General features: G+C 49.0%; 2 long non-coding RNA genes across 53 annotated transcripts; both read right to left on the bottom strand.

Annotated features, from left to right (window-relative positions):
• Positions 1–2,514: 2,514 nt before the first annotated feature.
• LOC126650049 (uncharacterized) lies at positions 2,515–9,829 on the bottom strand. 50 transcript variants are annotated; one of them, XR_007631247.1, is made up of 9 exons: positions 9,771–9,829; positions 8,888–8,943; positions 8,003–8,058; positions 7,119–7,174; positions 6,234–6,289; positions 5,349–5,404; positions 4,455–4,619; positions 4,152–4,336; positions 2,515–2,678 (listed from the first exon to the last, which is right to left on the bottom strand). It is a non-coding gene; the product is annotated as an uncharacterized LOC126650049 (long non-coding RNA). The 50 variants fall into 50 exon arrangements; XR_007631251.1 differs by having other exon boundaries at positions 8,876–8,943; positions 9,771–9,822; XR_007631250.1 differs by having other exon boundaries at positions 7,991–8,058; positions 9,771–9,822.
• A 4,322-nt stretch (positions 9,830–14,151) lies between these two features.
• LOC126650052 (uncharacterized) lies at positions 14,152–18,435 on the bottom strand. Of its 3 annotated transcripts, none has more exons than XR_007631295.1 (3): positions 17,092–18,435; positions 15,956–16,036; positions 14,152–14,543 (listed from the first exon to the last, which is right to left on the bottom strand). It is a non-coding gene; the product is annotated as an uncharacterized LOC126650052 (long non-coding RNA). The 3 variants fall into 3 exon arrangements; XR_007631296.1 differs by lacking the exon at positions 15,956–16,036 and having other exon boundaries at positions 17,092–17,238; positions 17,895–18,435; XR_007631294.1 differs by lacking the exon at positions 15,956–16,036.
• Between the last annotated feature and the right edge of the window lie 6 nt (positions 18,436–18,441).

Below are 18,441 nucleotides of genomic sequence, written 5' to 3'. Positions count from 1 at the left end.
CTCCTCTCCACTGCTGATCACCTCCACATTTGCATTCACTGACCTGCAGAGAATCAAACTCCTTTTAAGCCCCAAAACCCGCCTGGGCAGCCACAACTGATCACCTCTTTTAATTTTTAAGACAAGATCTTCATTCTCTCTCCCAGAGATCCCCTCAGATTTAACCCCTAAACTTTTCTCTTCCTGCACACCTCTGATTAACTCATTTTTACCTCCAAAGGTTCATTTTCTATCCTTGAGAGTTTCTCAAGTTTTACCCCCAAAGCTTTCCTTACCTGCCCAGGGCTGATGGCCTCACATTACCTCTCTCGGGTCGTTCCCTCCCCTACAAATAACATTCAGTTTTACCCCCACACTTTTCCTTCCTCTACATTTCCCATTTTAGCTTTGTTAACCCATAACTGGGGACACAGGGGGGTCCCTTTGATCTCAGGGCCTTGCTCCTGACCCTCTCCAGGGCGGAAGAGCTGCAAATCCCAAGGCAGAAGGAGGGTGATCTGTCAGCCAAAGGCAGACAAACGGCTTCAGAAAAGATTTCTGCAACCTAACTGAGAAGGATTTCCAATCTCCCGGGGAGAAGAGCAGGAACTCACAGCCAACAATACCTGACAGTGCCCTGCAGCCACAGCTCAGCTCACGGACAGACTGGCAATTCCACCATCTAAAAGGAAACAAGACCAAGGAAATGGTGATTTCTTTGGCTTTCAAGTTATTTTCAGTTCTTAAAACAGAAGCAACACTTGCTTTGGAATTGTGTTGGGTGAACAATTGGCAGTGGGCACACGCCAGGGCAATAGTGCTGCTTTCACTGATGCTCTCTGGGGCAGGAGCAGCTGAGCTCCTGAGTTCAGTTCCTGCCCAAGGTCTGACCCCAAAATGATCCCCTCCTCTCCACTGCTGATCACCTCCACATTTGCATTCACTGACCTGCAGAGAATCAAACTCCTTTTTAAGCCCCAAAACCCGCCTGGGCAGCCACAACTGATCACCTCTTTTAATTTTTAAGACAAGATCTTCATTCTCTCTCCCAGAGATCCCCTCAGATTTAACCCCTAAACTTTTCTCTTCCTGCACACCTCTGATTAACTCATTTTTACCTCCAAAGGTTCATTTTCTATCCTTGAGAGTTTCTCAAGTTTTACCCCCAAAGCTTTCCTTACCTGCCCAGGGCTGATGGCCTCACATTACCTCTCTCGGGTCGTTCCCTCCCCTACAAATAACATTCAGTTTTACCCCCACACTTTTCCTTCCTCTACATTTCCCATTTTAGCTTTGTTAACCCATAACTGGGGACACAGGGGGTCCCTTTGATCTCAGGGCCTTGCTCCTGACCCTCTCCAGGGCGGAAGAGCTGCAAATCCCAAGGCAGAAGGAGGGTGATCTGTCAGCCAAAGGCAGACAAACGGCTTCAGAAAAGATTTCTGCAACCTAACTGAGAAGGATTTCCAATCTCCCGGGGAGAAGAGCAGGAACTCACAGCCAACAATACCTGACAGTGCCCTGCAGCCACAGCTCAGCTCACGGACAGACTGGCAATTCCACCATCTAAAAGGAAACAAGACCAAGGAAATGGTGATTTCTTTGGCTTTCAAGTTATTTTCAGTTCTTAAAACAGAAGCAACACTTGCTTTGGAATTGTGTTGGGTGAACAATTGGCAGTGGGCACACGCCAGGGCAATAGTGCTGATTTCACTGATGCTCTCTGGGGCAGGAGCAGCTGAGCTCCTGAGTTCAGTTCCTGCCCAAGGTCTGACCCCAAAATGATCCCCTCCTCTCCACTGCTGATCACCTCCACATTTGCATTCACTGACCTGCAGAGAATCAAACTCCTTTTTAAGCCCCAAAACCCGCCTGGGCAGCCACAACTGATCACCTCTTTTAATTTTTAAGACAAGATCTTCATTCTCTCTCCCAGAGATCCCCTCAGATTTAACCCCTAAACTTTTCTCTTCCTGCACACCTCTGATTAACTCATTTTTACCTCCAAAGGTTCATTTTCTATCCTTGAGAGTTTCTCAAGTTTTACCCCCAAAGCTTTCCTTACCTGCCCAGGGCTGATGGCCTCACATTACCTCTCTCGGGTCGTTCCCTCCCCTACAAATAACATTCAGTTTTACCCCCACACTTTTCCTTCCTCTACATTTCCCATTTTAGCTTTGTTAACCCATAACTGGGGACACAGGGGGGTCCCTTTGATCTCAGGGCCTTGCTCCTGACCCTCTCCAGGGCGGAAGAGCTGCAAATCCCAAGGCAGAAGGAGGGTGATCTGTCAGCCAAAGGCAGACAAACGGCTTCAGAAAAGATTTCTGCAACCTAACTGAGAAGGATTTCCAATCTCCCGGGGAGAAGAGCAGGAACTCACAGCCAACAATACCTGACAGTGCCCTGCAGCCACAGCTCAGCTCACGGACAGACTGGCAATTCCACCATCTAAAAGGAAACAAGACCAAGGAAATGGTGATTTCTTTGGCTTTCAAGTTATTTTCAGTTCTTAAAACAGAAGCAACACTTGCTTTGGAATTGTGTTGGGTGAACAATTGGCAGTGGGCACACGCCAGGGCAATAGTGCTGCTTTCACTGATGCTCTCTGGGGCATCATGGCTGGAGCCTCTTCCCTGTGGCTGCACACACCCCAAAGATTTGGCAGAACTTCTCCCAGTTCAATGCTTTGTCCTGTCCTGAAAGAGAGCAGAGGGAAATTCAGTGCTCTGTGGAAGTCAAAGGCTCCTGGCTCTCACCCTGCTGTTCCCATGGCTCCCCAGAGGGTTCATCCCCAAACACGAGGGGTAGCAGTGCAATAGCCCAGCAGAGGCCCCCATTTCAGGGCACCATTTCCCCCGCAGGGAGTCCCACCCGCGGCGCCCCTCCCCACCCGGGCCGTGTCCCGCAGTACCTGCCCCGCAGTCTCCGCCTGGCGGACACGGCCGGTACTGCAGCCCCGACAGCGCCGCCGCCTGCAAAGGACCCCCCGCGCCCCCCGGGGCAGCTCCACAGCCCCCCCTGCCCTCTCTGCCGCACAGCCCCCGCCCCGGGACGCTCCTGAAACAGCAGGGACAGGGCTCAGCCTCGCTGCAGCCACGGGACAAAGCAGCAACCCAAAGGAGACCCCAAAATGATCCCCTCTTCTCTACTGCTGACAACCTCAATCTACCTCCAAAGACTCAGTCTCTACCCACCAGATCATCCCAAGTTTAATCCCCTAAATTTTCCATTCCTGTCCACCCCTGCTCACCTCAATATTTTGCATTCACTGCCCGGAGAGAATCAAACTCCATTTTAAGCGCCCAAAACTTCCTTACAAACCACACCCTTTCCGGCCCACACCTTCCTTGAATGGCCCCAGCCCCGCCCATACGTTCCTTTTATGGCGGTAGCCGCCCCACACCCCTCTTTTTCTGGTTATAGCCCGCCCCGCACCTTCCTTTTATGGCGGTAGCCGCGCCCCACACTTTCCTTTTATGGCGCTAGCCGCCCCACTTTCCTTTTATGGCGCTAGCCCGCCCCGCACTTTCCTTTTATGGCGCTAGCCCGCCCCTACTTTCCTTTTATGGCGCTAGCCGCCCCGCACTTTCCTTTTATGGCGCTAGCCCGCCCACACTTTCCTTTTATGGCGCTAGCCCGCCCGCACTTTCCTTTTATGGCGCTAGCCGCCCCGCACTTTCCTTTTATGGCGCTAGCCGCCCCACTTTCCTTTTATGGCGCTAGCCGCCCCACACTTTCCTTTTATGGCGCTAGCCCGCCCCGCACTTTCCTTTTATGGCGCTAGCCCCGCCCACACTTTCCTTTTATGGCGCTAGCCCGCCCGCACTTTCCTTTTATGGCGCTAGCCCGCCCCGCACTTTCCTTTTATGGCGCTAGCCGCCCGCACTTTCCTTTTATGGCGCTAGCCGCCCCACTTTCCTTTTATGGCGCTAGCCCGCCCACTTTCCTTTTATGGCGCTAGCCCGCCCGCACTTTCCTTTTATGGCGCTAGCCCCGCCCGCACTTTCCTTTTATGGCGCTAGCCCCGCCCCGACACTTTCCTTTTATGGCGCTAGCCCCGCCCCGCACCTTCCTTTTATGGCGCTAGCCCCGCCCCTCATGCGCTTTTTATGGCGGGCAGCCCCGCCCCACATGCGCCTTTTTCGGGCATATCCCCACCCTTCCTTTACCTTTTATGGCCATGGGCACGCCCCGACACTCCTTGTACGGACAAGTCCCTGCCCCTCGGCTCCTTTCATGGCGGCGCCCACCGCCCGTTCACCCCCCCCTCCTTCCAGGCAGGATCGGGCACTCCCGGGTTTTGTCGTGCAGAAAGCCCCGTTCTTTTTGGAACCTCTTGCTCCAGCCTTTTTCCCTGGGCGAAGAGGTGAATTAGTCTTTTGAAGGACCCGATGGCCAGAGGTGGGGGAAAAACTAGCAGCATTCCCTAAACACCTCCAGCACTTCCATATCCATCTGCGACCAGGGCTAACCTGGGCTAGGGGAAGGTGTCCCTGCTCAGGCAGTGGGGCTGCATGAGCTTTAAGGTCCCTTGCAACCCGAACCACTGCAGGATTCCATCACCATTCCACCATTTCTCCCTGCATTTGTTGTGCATCGCTTCCTCTCTGATTCAAATTCTCCAGTTTGGTCGGTCTCTTAAAGGAATAATTTTAAGGTTATTCCGGGAATAAAAAAAGGGGAGTGGAAAACACACACGAATCATTCCTGCACCCATCAAATCCTTATTCATTAGGAGCACATGCCCTCATCTCTGTCCTTGTTTTTCTTTTTCTCCTGGGAAACCTTATGGTCATAGATTTTTCCAAGAGAGACCTGGGATTACCACGTTTGCTCTGTAAGAGGCAGGAGAGGTTCAGAATACCTGTTCCTCTGCATTTTGCCAGTGGGATTTTCCCACTTTTCAGAGATCATTTTTGTAGCTGCCCAAGGAAATTTCTGGAGCTGACCCACGACTGAGTACAGAGTGCAGCACAAAGGAACAACCAATCTCCCTCCAAAATATTTCCTGTCCTCTACAGACAGCCTCAAGACTTATGTCCAATATTTTCCCCACCTGTCCACTACTGATTCCCTCATTTTAACCCCAAAATGTTCATTCTGTCCCCTACATACTAACACAGATATGACCCCAGTGTCCATTCTGTCCCCTGTAGGTCTCTGGGGACAAAAGGGGGGGTCCCTTTGATCTCAGGGCCTTGCTCCTGACCCTCTCCAGGGCGGAAGAGCTGCAAATCCCAAGGCAGAAGGAGGGTGATCTGTCAGCCAAAGGCAGACAAACGGCTTCAGAAAAGATTTCTGCAACCTAACTGAGAAGGATTTCCAATCTCCCGGGGAGAAGAGCAGGAACTCACAGCCAACAATACCTGACAGTGCCCTGCAGCCACAGCTCAGCTCACGGACAGACTGGCAATTCCACCATCTAAAAGGAAACAAGACCAAGGAAATGGTGATTTCTTTGGCTTTCAAGTTATTTTCAGTTCTTAAAACAGAAGCAACACTTGCTTTGGAATTGTGTTGGGTGAACAATTGGCAGTGGGCACACGCCAGGGCAATAGTGCTGCTTTCACTGATGCTCTCTGGGGCAGGAGCAGCTGAGCTCCTGAGTTCAGTTCCTGCCCAAGGTCTGACCCCAAAATGATCCCCTCCTCTCCACTGCTGATCACCTCCACATTTGCATTCACTGACCTGCAGAGAATCAAACTCCTTTTTAAGCCCCAAAACCCGCCTGGGCAGCCACAACTGATCACCTCTTTTAATTTTTAAGACAAGATCTTCATTCTCTCTCCCAGAGATCCCCTCAGATTTAACCCCTAAACTTTTCTCTTCCTGCACACCTCTGATTAACTCATTTTTACCTCCAAAGGTTCATTTTCTATCCTTGAGAGTTTCTCAAGTTTTACCCCCAAAGCTTTCCTTACCTGCCCAGGGCTGATGGCCTCACATTACCTCTCTCGGGTCGTTCCCTCCCCTACAAATAACATTCAGTTTTACCCCCACACTTTTCCTTCCTCTACATTTCCCATTTTAGCTTTGTTAACCCATAACTGGGGACACAGGGGGGTCCCTTTGATCTCAGGGCCTTGCTCCTGACCCTCTCCAGGGCGGAAGAGCTGCAAATCCCAAGGCAGAAGGAGGGTGATCTGTCAGCCAAAGGCAGACAAACGGCTTCAGAAAAGATTTCTGCAACCTAACTGAGAAGGATTTCCAATCTCCCGGGGAGAAGAGCAGGAACTCACAGCCAACAATACCTGACAGTGCCCTGCAGCCACAGCTCAGCTCACGGACAGACTGGCAATTCCACCATCTAAAAGGAAACAAGACCAAGGAAATGGTGATTTCTTTGGCTTTCAAGTTATTTTCAGTTCTTAAAACAGAAGCAACACTTGCTTTGGAATTGTGTTGGGTGAACAATTGGCAGTGGGCACACGCCAGGGCAATAGTGCTGATTTCACTGATGCTCTCTGGGGCAGGAGCAGCTGAGCTCCTGAGTTCAGTTCCTGCCCAAGGTCTGACCCCAAAATGATCCCCTCCTCTCCACTGCTGATCACCTCCACATTTGCATTCACTGACCTGCAGAGAATCAAACTCCTTTTTAAGCCCCAAAACCCGCCTGGGCAGCCACAACTGATCACCTCTTTTAATTTTTAAGACAAGATCTTCATTCTCTCTCCCAGAGATCCCCTCAGATTTAACCCCTAAACTTTTCTCTTCCTGCACACCTCTGATTAACTCATTTTTACCTCCAAAGGTTCATTTTCTATCCTTGAGAGTTTCTCAAGTTTTACCCCCAAAGCTTTCCTTACCTGCCCAGGGCTGATGGCCTCACATTACCTCTCTCGGGTCGTTCCCTCCCCTACAAATAACATTCAGTTTTACCCCCACACTTTTCCTTCCTCTACATTTCCCATTTTAGCTTTGTTAACCCATAACTGGGGACACAGGGGGGTCCCTTTGATCTCAGGGCCTTGCTCCTGACCCTCTCCAGGGCGGAAGAGCTGCAAATCCCAAGGCAGAAGGAGGGTGATCTGTCAGCCAAAGGCAGACAAACGGCTTCAGAAAAGATTTCTGCAACCTAACTGAGAAGGATTTCCAATCTCCCGGGGAGAAGAGCAGGAACTCACAGCCAACAATACCTGACAGTGCCCTGCAGCCACAGCTCAGCTCACGGACAGACTGGCAATTCCACCATCTAAAAGGAAACAAGACCAAGGAAATGGTGATTTCTTTGGCTTTCAAGTTATTTTCAGTTCTTAAAACAGAAGCAACACTTGCTTTGGAATTGTGTTGGGTGAACAATTGGCAGTGGGCACACGCCAGGGCAATAGTGCTGCTTTCACTGATGCTCTCTGGGGCAGGAGCAGCTGAGCTCCTGAGTTCAGTTCCTGCCCAAGGTCTGACCCCAAAATGATCCCCTCCTCTCCACTGCTGATCACCTCCACATTTGCATTCACTGACCTGCAGAGAATCAAACTCCTTTTTAAGCCCCAAAACCCGCCTGGGCAGCCACAACTGATCACCTCTTTTAATTTTTAAGACAAGATCTTCATTCTCTCTCCCAGAGATCCCCTCAGATTTAACCCCTAAACTTTTCTCTTCCTGCACACCTCTGATTAACTCATTTTTACCTCCAAAGGTTCATTTTCTATCCTTGAGAGTTTCTCAAGTTTTACCCCCAAAGCTTTCCTTACCTGCCCAGGGCTGATGGCCTCACATTACCTCTCTCGGGTCGTTCCCTCCCCTACAAATAACATTCAGTTTTACCCCCACACTTTTCCTTCCTCTACATTTCCCATTTTAGCTTTGTTAACCCATAACTGGGGACACAGGGGGTCCCTTTGATCTCAGGGCCTTGCTCCTGACCCTCTCCAGGGCGGAAGAGCTGCAAATCCCAAGGCAGAAGGAGGGTGATCTGTCAGCCAAAGGCAGACAAACGGCTTCAGAAAAGATTTCTGCAACCTAACTGAGAAGGATTTCCAATCTCCCGGGGAGAAGAGCAGGAACTCACAGCCAACAATACCTGACAGTGCCCTGCAGCCACAGCTCAGCTCACGGACAGACTGGCAATTCCACCATCTAAAAGGAAACAAGACCAAGGAAATGGTGATTTCTTTGGCTTTCAAGTTATTTTCAGTTCTTAAAACAGAAGCAACACTTGCTTTGGAATTGTGTTGGGTGAACAATTGGCAGTGGGCACACGCCAGGGCAATAGTGCTGCTTTCACTGATGCTCTCTGGGGCAGGAGCAGCTGAGCTCCTGAGTTCAGTTCCTGCCCAAGGTCTGACCCCAAAATGATCCCCTCCTCTCCACTGCTGATCACCTCCACATTTGCATTCACTGACCTGCAGAGAATCAAACTCCTTTTTAAGCCCCAAAACCCGCCTGGGCAGCCACAACTGATCACCTCTTTTAATTTTTAAGACAAGATCTTCATTCTCTCTCCCAGAGATCCCCTCAGATTTAACCCCTAAACTTTTCTCTTCCTGCACACCTCTGATTAACTCATTTTTACCTCCAAAGGTTCATTTTCTATCCTTGAGAGTTTCTCAAGTTTTACCCCCAAAGCTTTCCTTACCTGCCCAGGGCTGATGGCCTCACATTACCTCTCTCGGGTCGTTCCCTCCCCTACAAATAACATTCAGTTTTACCCCCACACTTTTCCTTCCTCTACATTTCCCATTTTAGCTTTGTTAACCCATAACTGGGGACACAGGGGGGTCCCTTTGATCTCAGGGCCTTGCTCCTGACCCTCTCCAGGGCGGAAGAGCTGCAAATCCCAAGGCAGAAGGAGGGTGATCTGTCAGCCAAAGGCAGACAAACGGCTTCAGAAAAGATTTCTGCAACCTAACTGAGAAGGATTTCCAATCTCCCGGGGAGAAGAGCAGGAACTCACAGCCAACAATACCTGACAGTGCCCTGCAGCCACAGCTCAGCTCACGGACAGACTGGCAATTCCACCATCTAAAAGGAAACAAGACCAAGGAAATGGTGATTTCTTTGGCTTTCAAGTTATTTTCAGTTCTTAAAACAGAAGCAACCCTTGCTTTGGAATTGTGTTGGGTGAACAATTGGCAGTGGGCACACGCCAGGGCAATAGTGCTGCTTTCACTGATGCTCTCTGGGGCAGGAGCAGCTGAGCTCCTGAGTTCAGTTCCTGCCCAAGGTCTGACCCCAAAATGATCCCCTCCTCTCCACTGCTGATCACCTCCACATTTGCATTCACTGACCTGCAGAGAATCAAACTCCTTTTTAAGCCCCAAAACCCGCCTGGGCAGCCACAACTGATCACCTCTTTTAATTTTTAAGACAAGATCTTCATTCTCTCTCCCAGAGATCCCCTCAGATTTAACCCCTAAACTTTTCTCTTCCTGCACACCTCTGATTAACTCATTTTTACCTCCAAAGGTTCATTTTCTATCCTTGAGAGTTTCTCAAGTTTTACCCCCAAAGCTTTCCTTACCTGCCCAGGGCTGATGGCCTCACATTACCTCTCTCGGGTCGTTCCCTCCCCTACAAATAACATTCAGTTTTACCCCCACACTTTTCCTTCCTCTACATTTCCCATTTTAGCTTTGTTAACCCATAACTGGGGACACAGGGGGGTCCCTTTGATCTCAGGGCCTTGCTCCTGACCCTCTCCAGGGCGGAAGAGCTGCAAATCCCAAGGCAGAAAGAGGGTGATCTGTCAGTCAGGCAGACAAACGGCTTCAGAAAAGATTTCTGCAACCTAACTGAGAAGGATTTCCAATCTCCCGGGGAGAAGAGCAGGAACTCACAGCCAACAATACCTGACAGTGCCCTGCAGCCACAGCTCAGCTCACGGACAGACTGGCAATTCCACCATCTAAAAGGAAACAAGACCAAGGAAATGGTGATTTCTTTGGCTTTCAAGTTATTTTCAGTTCTTAAAACAGAAGCAACACTTGCTTTGGAATTGTGTTGGGTGAACAATTGGCAGTGGGCACACGCCAGGGCAATAGTGCTGATTTCACTGATGCTCTCTGGGGCATCAAGGCTGGAACCTCTTGCCTGTGGCTGCTCACACCCCAAAGATTTGGCAGAACTTCTCCCAGTTCAATGCTTTGTCCTGTCCTGAAAGAGAGCAGAGGGAAATTCAGTGCTCTGTGGAAGTCAAAGGCTCCTGGCTCTCACCCTGCTGTTCCCATGGCTCCCCAGAGGGTTCATCCCCAAACACGAGGGGTGGCAGTGCAATAGCCCGCAGAGGGGGGTCCCACCTTTTTTGCTGTCCTTGCACCTTTTTAGGCTGACCATCAGTTGAAGAGGCCTCCGCTCCAGCACCCACAAGGGCCTGAGCCCTTTGACAAGATCCATTTTTCCAAGGAATTCAAAGCTCCACCTGAGGGCCATGGGCTTTTCTCACCCACCCTTGTGCTGGAGCTTGGCCTTCATCTCACTCTGCCTTCGCTTCTTTCAGTCGCTGCACCATTTCCTGCCCTGCCTTGGCTGGAGCTCGGCATCCTGATCCCATCCCTGCCGGCCCCCGGAACCGCTGACTCAGCAATGGGGGGCCCTCCATTGCCAAGTGCACGGTCCCGTCGGGGCTCACGGCGGGAGCAGGAGGTCAAAGGGCTCCAGTCCTCCTGGGACAACCTTCCACCACTACAGCCAACAAAGGAGCCTCTCCAGCCCTGCCTCCGAAGTCATCCTGAACAAACCCAGCCCAACTCCACGGGACAAACTGCTCCCTGTCTGCCCAGTCCAATCTGATCCCAGAGGCTCCCAGGTCATGCAGCCCAACTGCCCAGGAGATCACAGACTCTCTGGCCTTTGCTTTTAAACCTGTCCATAACACCAGCAAGTTCAGGCTGAGTAAAATCCTCCACCACATCAGGCCTGATGGGATAACCATCGGGGTCACCTTCCACTTTCCCTCCTGCTATTGGCTGTGCTTCAGCAAACACTTCAACCTCTGAACCATGCTCAAAAGCAGCTAAATCCCGGCTCTGCTCTTCTCAGCTGCATGCTGCTGTCAAGAATAACAGGCATACCTTTTGCTCAGTCAGGAGCACCACCAACGAAGACGTAGACCCCTGGAGAGTCTCCCTGGAAAACCTGATTAATTCCAATTCAGCAGCAGATCACTGAAAACCCTGCCCTGTGAGTGGAGTATCTTCGCACTGTAGAAGGACTCCAATTACATTGGTGTCTGGTTGCATGCCTCCCGAAAGCCTTCTGTATTGTGCAGACAAATCTTTAAAAAAATTACTGGGTAGATTCTTGTGTAGAATAATTTACTACAATGCCTTGTTTCAAAATATCTTATTCAGCGAAAGCAATTTTTAACAGGGAAAAGAGAAGAAAAAGCCTTTTGAAGCTGAAAGTTCCACCTCCATGGGGAGAGAGATAAGATCTAAGAGATAAAACAAAGGGTTACCTGGTTACCGGGCAGGAGCTGCTTCGCTCCAGCCACACAGCCATTCAAATGTAAACTATTACTTAGTAACTGGGTGGAAGAAATCGAAACTTTTCTACTTTTCATAACAATAAGAAAGAACAAGCAACAAACAAGCCACGTAGCCCGAAGCCGTGAGTGACAGTCGTCTTCTGTTCTGGACCCCTCTGATGAGTCTGATTTTGCCAAACTAGGCAAACACATATCCTCCACAAAACATTAAATCCACTTGAGAAAAATTGTAATAAACAAGATCTCCTTGAAACGCTTTTCCCTGTAAAACCTGTCTTTAACTGTGTGTTTATAAACTGTTGATAAGAAAAGGAGATTTCAAAAATGCCTTTTTAATATGTCTTAAAAGTTTCTAACTCCCTTGTGTTATTTTTTTAGGTTAAAGATTTCTAATGTTGAACTTAACATCATGTCTGTAGTCTCGAGAATCTTCAGTAAAGAATACTAGAAGCTTTGAAGATTTTGTCCTATTTTTTCACCAATTCCCCCGTAGCTTTGTTTGAATTGCTAAAGCTGAAAGTCGCTAAACGTTGTTTAAAGGTGTTAAATTCTTAAAGTCATCTGCTTAAGTTTCATTGTTATTACACTGCAAAGAATCATCAGGCCTTCAGCTTCGAGAAAAACTGCAAAATTATCTGATTCTAAGATCTGTTTCTGCCATTATAACCACTTAAAACTGACTAAACTATTAATAACAAATTTACAAGCTTTTTATTAAAGGTAAAAAACAACTAGAAGAAGCAGATAGACAAGAGCAAAGAACTAACTATATCCCAGACATCAGAGACAACTTGGACTGACTTGTCTCAGAGGACACTGGATTTCAAGCTGTGTTAGCAAATTGTGATAGTGACTTATCTGTTCATTTTCTAAGTACGGACTAGTGACAAAAATGGAGAAGTTGCCCTTGATAATCATGCATTACTACCACTCACAAAGCACTCATATAAATTAAAATATTTGTTTCACTATCCCGCAAGGTAGGAATTCTTAAAACCTGTAAGAGCAAGTGATGATGGAATTTGCTATTTTTCAGAAGCTAAAACAATTCCTACAGGTTGGAATACATTTAATACTGCAGATATACAGCAAAAATCTTAGCAAGAAGTGATATGAATCTCTTCAACAGAATAATTTGTGACATACTACATGTGTTCTAATAACTGTTTTGTTTTCCTTTAGTTACTGCTGCTGTGAAACTTCTCTTGATATGTCTACTGCAGATTTTCAAAGATTCTTATTCAGTAATGACACTGTTGAGTAGACAGTCCCATGGTAACATATTGTACAGGCTAATTTAATCCATATTTGATGCAATATCCTTTCGGTTTCTATCATGATGTAAATTATCAGTAACTTAATTCAAGAAATGAAATACCATTTGTACTAATTTACAGCTCTTAGAGCGTGTTGCTAAATCACTGACAAAAATACAGAATTAGGTGATGTGAAAACGTGATACAGTGATGTTCAGCTACAAACAGAACCTTTGATTTACTTACCTTTTGTTTTTAGCCTACAGGGACCCACCATGGGACTGGTGGTTGGGTGCAGTTCACCCTCTGTGTAGAGGGACAGAAAATCCCAGCCTGGATAAAATGGATTCTAAAACCCACCTGTTAAATCAACAGCTTTTCTTGCCTGATTCCCCCCTCTCCAAAGAGCTTCCACCGAGCAATCACCAGAAGACCCAAATCCCAGCATTCGGGGCGCTTGGAATGTCGCTGGGAAACACCTCGTTCAAGCGGACACGTGCCTGCGAGTGATTCAGCCCCGAAACCTGCTCCGTAAGCAGGGGACAAAATCTGCCTCCCTCTTTGGTTTCCCAAGCGCTCCAGCAGCAGCAGGAGGCTGCCTTTGCCCATCCCAGCCGCCCCGCGCTGTCCCGAGCTCAGCTCACCCGTCCAGAAGCCGCAGGACGGGTCATTCCACGAGGAACGGGGAGCTCCCCACGAGCCGCCGCACGGAACGGGCACCGAGCGCTCCCCAGCGAGCTCTGCCACTCCCGGGAGCCGAGCCGAGCCCCGAGCCGCCACCGCAGCCCCCCAGCCCCTCCCGCAGGACCCCGCACAGCTCCGGGTACAGCCGGTCCCACGGCGTCCTCTGAGACCACCGGGAGCGAGCGGAGGGAAAATGGCGGGGAAAGGATGGGGAAGGGAGGGGCAGGGGGAGTGGGGAGGCGGGAGGGTGGGGGCGGGGAAAACCCGGACTGGGAACAGGGGGCCATCACCCCAGCCCCACAGCCCATCCTCCCCCACCCCCGACCCGTACACTGGACACAAAATAGACAGGAAAGAAAGAAAAAACAGGGATAAGACACAGAAGAAAACTTGAAAATGTGAAGAGGAGCAGGACAGTCAGCAGAGAACGAAAACCAGGGGCAGTACAGCACTGCCATATGGAGAAATATTCTAAAGCCAAAGGAGTAAGAGAGCAACAGAGACAGTGCTTGCAACACAGCAAGCACTAAATCTGCATTGCTATTACTAAGACAACTAATATTTATGGTCGTCTCATCTCTGTGGGCAAATATCCAGAGCCAGTGACATCTGTAGCCACCAACCAGCCTCTCTTTAAGGGAAGTGGTACCTGCTGAGAGAAGTGTTTGTGACAACTGGTAATACCATTCCTGCAGTTACTAACACCTCCCCAAATGCCTTCTCCTCTGTCCAGCTATTCCCACTCTGAAAAAGGATCAGAAAATGTCTCACAGAGTTAACAAAACAAGGATAAAACACTGCAGCTGAGAGAATACTTTTTATTATGTAAAACAGATTGGGTTTTTTAGGCTATTAGTCACATGCTGAGCATCTGTAGTCCAAGACACTTAACCACTTGGCACATCAAGCAAATTCCCATTGCAAGGCCTGCACATCGCATACCTAATGCCCAAACTTTAAGTCTTCCAGGCACAATTTCCAGCTCCCTTCACCCAGTAGTACCCACAATGCCACCAAGTCTGTCTGATTACTAACTAGGGCACAACCACCTTCTACCCAGACAGCCTCCCTCAACTACAGTGCAGTGCCAGGACTTTGCTGTGGGTACGTTGTGAGTCGGAGCTCGTTCTTCGCGTCTGTCTGCTGATCCTACAGACCTGTGATGCTGCTTCAACCGCCAAACTATGCTTCAGCACCTGCAAAAGGCCAGAACAATTGTTACCAAGACAGTGAGAAACTGCAAAGCCCTTCCAGAACTATCCCAAATCCAAGGCCCATAATTGCTCCCACAATTACAACTGACCCACTGTGCTGCTTCAGCCATGATTTCAGGCTCTGTTTCATCACTAAGATGCCACAGCAGTCCTCACAGATGGTAGACTTGTTCAGGCATCCAGTTAATGTCAGCTTATGTCAGATGGCACTCCTCAAGGTAACTGCAGCACAGACACTGCTGGAAGTCTGTCTTACTCAGCATAAAACTATACACAGGTCAAACAGAAAGGAGAAATATACACTCCCCACTGACTTAACCATCCTCTCATTCACCACAGACGGAAGGAAAGCGAAGATTTCAGATTCCAAAGTGACCACCCAACACTGGGTTTGACAGCACTACACATTCAGTGAGATTTCACCAGAAATACTCTTCTCATTCACCCAGACATCAAGGAAGCCAGATAGTCCTGTGCCACCTCTCCATCTTGCCATCTTCTACACACAACCTACACTTCTTCACTTAGCACAGCCCTAGTCCTTCTCCCATAGAAAACTCAAGCACACAACACTGACAGCACTTAATGTTTTAGGTCATCTTCAAACTGCTCAGAAAGCAGTGTTCAGCAAAGACAAGGAAAAAACCCACGGCCTTTAAAAACTCTAAACACTGGAGAGACTCAGGTAGCGGGAAAGAGCCTTACCATCCACTCCAGGCCTGAGTGTGGCTGGGCTGAGAACCTCAACTTGCTGCAAGGAAGTGTTGCCCCCAGCAGACCAGTGGCGTCCCCCAGCCCATGACCACTGAAGGGTCTTGAACACACCACGGAGTGTCCCTGGAGGCCTGAATGCCACCGTTATGCTGGTCGCAAGCACCCTGCCTGCACTGGCTGCTACGTTGTGGGTGGGGGTAAGGTAGAGGCGGCAAGAGCACAGTATCACACCGCTCCCGTTCTCTGCCCCTCACCTCCGGCGCTCACAGATTGGTCCTGCACCAGGCTTAACCTCTGCAGCGTGCCCCCCGGTGCTCCAAACATGCTCAGCACCGGGTTGGGACCTGTGGTAAGAGGCTGTGGGGCGACGGCAGCACTGCACATGTGCGAGATCTGCAGGCAGCAGCGTGCCTCAGCATCTCGACGTGAGCAGAAGCGATTGATGGCGGAGAAGGGACAATCAGCAGGACAGAGCCACTGGGACAGGGAGTGAAGGGCGGTGTGCAAGCTGGACAGATGGCTAGAGTTGGTGGGAAGGATGGTCAGGCAGAGGAATAGAAAAAGAGAGGCAGGGTTCTGCACAAAGAATGGTGAAAGAACTTCTGCAGTTGCAGAATACATATTGAGTTCAGCCAAGTGAGCAATAAGCACCGAAGTGCTCAAGGCTAGCAGGCACTCACCAGTGTCTCTCAGCTCCTCTGCCACTGTGACAGTAATTTGTGATTAGTTGCTTGCTGACTGACATAGTAAAAGGCATCATCCTATCAAAGCATAAAGCAATGCAAAATTTGAAAACCCTACAGAAAAACTCAAGAAAACAAATTTAGTATACAAACCTACAGACTAATCTAATATACACTAACACAGTAAAGGAGAACACACAAGCCACAAACACTGCCCCTCCACTCCTATTTTGAACATTACCACAACATTTGGGTTTTCTGCAAGTTTAACCTTTCAGGAACTTCCTGTATCTACTCTTTTGTCATAACCATACCACACTCCTCTTTTAATTCAGGCATGCACAAACAGATCCACTTCTTCAAACCTGCCCTGTTCCCTCCTGCTCATTGTCTCAGATCAGACCACATTGCTGAATGCTGGCTGGCACCAGGGGAAACAAATGAACTCCCCCAAATGATTCACAGCCTACTGTTTATGGGTTCGGGGCTTACAAATTTATCATCTAAGGATTTGGACCTTTTCCGTTAACAGTAAGCTGTAAAGTCTGAACTTTCAGTGTTAAACTACATATCTTGGAACACATATGATTGTTGGTGCTTTACAACTTCTGGATGAGGTTAGATTTTAAAACCCATGCCCTGAGCAGTCAGTAAGTAAAGTATAGACCCTGAATGACAGATATGGAGTCCCACAGTCATAAACCATAACCCTTGAGTGAGAAACTGTAAACAACTCTGAACAGTTGACAGAACATGAGTGACTGAACTCCCAGTTTAAAGCAATGTACGCCACAGCACATAAAAGCAGGAAAACGGTAAAAGAAGCTGAGGAATTTTTGTTTACAGCTTTTAAAGTTTCCGTTTCCTTTGGAAGTGTAGCAGAACAGGAGCATACATACCAGGAATGTGTTGCAGAGATGCTGTATAGGTCTGATTTTAGCCACGATATGCAAGAGTCAATCCAGAGGATTGTGTAAGCTGCACTTCTAATGAATCTACCAGTATCACCACAAGCACTAACTCTTCATTACAGACAATTAAGAGTATTTTTGATCTCATCAGCTCCATGGTCCAATATCCACAGCAGTGCTACTGAAAACCACCAGGCAATTTTAAGCTGTCTTGTCACTTACCAGCACTCACAGGTAGGGACCACTCAGTCACCAGAGTCCCACACTGACATCCTGCTCCAGGGCCTGCCTTCCACCACACACCTCCCGGCTGTTCATGTCCTCAGGGCCAACTGCACAGACTGGCTGGGGCTGGGAGGAACCAGGGCCCTAAAATCAGGACAAGGGATGGGAAAGTCAGACCTGTGCTCTCAGCTTCCTGCAGTGAGCGGGCTGGGCCAAGAACCCCCCTCGAGCCTGCACCTCCACTTCCAAGCAGCCACTGTGGGCAGGAATAACTGCTGAAGGCCTTGCTCACCTGACTGGTGCCTCTGACCCTCACCTGCTCTTTCTACAGGGAAAGAGGCCCTGCCCTTTGCCATGCTGCTCTCAGGCACTGCACATGCACTGGTCACTGTCACAACTCATCAGTAGGGGCCATGATGGTTGTTATAAATTCTCATCAGGTTGAACAAAGATACCTGCATGTCAGGGAACTCTTATGCTTTTATTGTACAGCCACCATAAACTCCACCAACCAGCCCACTGCTTAGACTCAAGAGGTGTTGGCTAACAAGCCCTTAAATTTGTACGGTACACTTCAATAAGTTCTCAACTCCCACAGCAAACTCCTCAAAGGTGCTGGCTCACAAGCCATAACACAAAATCAAAGGTGCTGGCACACAGACCACAATACCACTACGCAAGGTTGCTGGTTAGCAAGCCACAACACACTTCCACAACAGAGTTCAGGACACAGTACAGAGCAGAGTATGATAGCCATGCTTTGCTCAGGCAAAGCAAGGGTAGAAAACAAAGAATATTACCAGTCCTCAGATACTGTGTTGGTCCTGCCACGAGGATGATCCGGAGCTGGGGTTGTGAGACAAAGAAAGTGAAGGAAATAGGGTGGTGGCAGGGGAGAGAGAGAAAGAAAAGGACTGAGGGGGCCTGATCTGCTCCCTGTTATAACCTGGTGCACACCTCTTATATAAAACTAGATTTTTCGAGCTGTTTTGTTCGCACACGCACAGCCCCTTTGAGCCTCCTCCAGGCAGTAAGTCGGCATGAGGGCACTGAGCACAAGTCCCATGATGGAGCAGGGAGCTGGCTCAGAACACACTGCGCCATCTCCATGGGACCCTCTCCTCCAATCACCTTTCCTGTAGCAATACTCAGAATGTTTGAGACAAAACATGCTTAGGTCTGGTGCTCCGCAGCCACAAATCAAGGAGGAGACCATGCTCCTGGGCATCGTGAGGTAAACTGAGACCTCAGACCTTTTTTTTTTTATCGTGTCATACAAAATTTCTTGAGGATTAAGGCAGTCTCCTCCGTTTCCTACTTGTCAGTCTGAATACAGCACATGCAACT

Source organism: Myiozetetes cayanensis, unplaced genomic scaffold (genome assembly GCF_022539395.1).
Source record: "Myiozetetes cayanensis isolate MyiCay16 unplaced genomic scaffold, myiCay2020 scf548, whole genome shotgun sequence".
Lineage (NCBI taxonomy): Eukaryota > Metazoa > Chordata > Aves > Passeriformes > Tyrannidae > Myiozetetes > Myiozetetes cayanensis.
Note: the sequence above shows the minus strand (reverse complement) of the source record. Positions and strands in the feature narration are given on the sequence as shown.